The sequence below is a fragment of the Procambarus clarkii genome, chromosome 2 (genome assembly GCF_040958095.1).
Source record: "Procambarus clarkii isolate CNS0578487 chromosome 2, FALCON_Pclarkii_2.0, whole genome shotgun sequence".
In the NCBI taxonomy this organism is placed as follows: Eukaryota; Metazoa; Arthropoda; class Malacostraca; order Decapoda; family Cambaridae; genus Procambarus; species Procambarus clarkii.
Window position 1 is genome coordinate 18,159,653 of NC_091151.1, and position 1,677 is coordinate 18,161,329.

Sequence of the window (1,677 nt, forward strand, 5' to 3'; positions counted from 1 at the left end):
CACCCCCCAATGGGGCCCCAGGACACAGGCGACTGCAGCTCAGCCAACCAACTTGACTGTCAACCAATCAGCGGCCTCGACCAACACCACTCTCATCCCATGCCTGATCAGTGTAGCTGAGAGAGAGGCGGGAACAGACAACGCAAAATACGTGAGAGTACTGAACAGGCTGCTCGCCCAGAACAACCTGCCTACAATGTTGATACCAGCAGACCTATTTCAACATCACAACGCTGCTTCAACCCAAACAGACGAAATTCCAACACCAACAGTAACCGCAGTCATACCGCAACCACCACCACCGGAGTCGAACCCAGCACAAGTCACCCAGGCAACAGCATCCACCCAGACTACCTCTACAGCAGACCAGTCAACCTCATCACCTGCCCCCACCAGCCGGAGACGGAAGAAAAGGAGAGCAAAAAGTCAGCAAGTGGAATCAGAATCAGATTCAGATCCAGAGTTCCAAGAAGCCTTGGCTGAGACCTTCACATATGAGGCCCCAGACTTCGACCTAAACCCAAGCAAATCAAGCAAGAAAGTGCCCTGCTATGGACTTTACCTCAATCACGGTGGCACTTTCAACGGCAATCGAAGCACAAGAATGGTCATTGCCTTAGAATGCAACAGGATCATCAACCAGCTCAGGACCAGCATTCCTTACCCTGTGTTTGTCCACCACGAGACCGTGGAACATTATGTAGACCTCTGCGCCCTGGAGAGTGAATACATCGACCCTAAATTCGACTTCAAGAGGGGACAAGTGACCTTCCTGGAAGAAGATGAAGACCCGACAGGAACACCAATACCAAAGCTATCATTTGGGAAGTACATGCGAATACCTCCTGGCCAAGACACCACCAAGCAACAGTGAACTTACCTCTCACCACCTCAATAAGGAAGACGCCTCCTCCAAGCCAGACAGACCACCTCAAGTGAACCAGGACGACATCACCCTGCCCCACCACTAGCCTCCTGCCGCCCAAGAAGAACTTAAGCTACAGGCTTTGACTGAAAAAACATCTCCAATCCAAGGTGGACGGGCCACCGAACTTTCAAGCCTCCTCTCTCCAAATCCAAATCCTCTTCCAAGAATTTCATCGCCCCATCCTTCTTCCTCCCACATCCTTTCCAAGCTCTTTGGACATCAAAGCGAAACTCCTCCATGTGACCTAATTTTCCTATCACACCTGTATAGGTTATATCCTGGAATCCAGATCTCACTGTCTAAGAATTCCCCTGCATGGGTTTCTGTGAAAGCTCCAAATACTGTATTTGACTCCGTGAGGAGGCCATTTATGAACTGTACTTTGTTGTTTGTTTTTGTTTTTAGGCCTTGTATGTTGGCAAAGATGAATGAGGTTACTCTATTAGTGATGTTTGGCTGGGAGACTTTTCGGGTAAAGAGTACGTAATAAAGAATCTGAAAAAACAATGAATTCCCTTGACAATAATGGTTACAAATCTGCGAGACCACATATGGATAGCGTATAATTAAGTTTTTATCAAAGGAAGAGTAATAATGTTTCAACAAAGCCCTTGAACGGGCTAACAAAAATTGCCGTAGCCGACGCTTTAACACGCCGACCCAGCGGGGTATTGGTTAAAGTTTTCAACTAGCAATAATCGCACCTCGGATGTACCTCATTGGTTACGATACTGCCACTGCGCAAAGCT

At 48.0% G+C, this 1,677-nt stretch overlaps 1 non-coding gene across 1 annotated transcript; it reads right to left on the minus strand.

Annotated features, from left to right (window-relative positions):
- Window positions 1-1,536: 1,536 nt before the first annotated feature.
- Window positions 1,537-1,677, minus strand: LOC123762467 (U4 spliceosomal RNA). Its single transcript, XR_006773354.1, has one exon. It is a non-coding gene; the product is annotated as a U4 spliceosomal RNA (small nuclear RNA).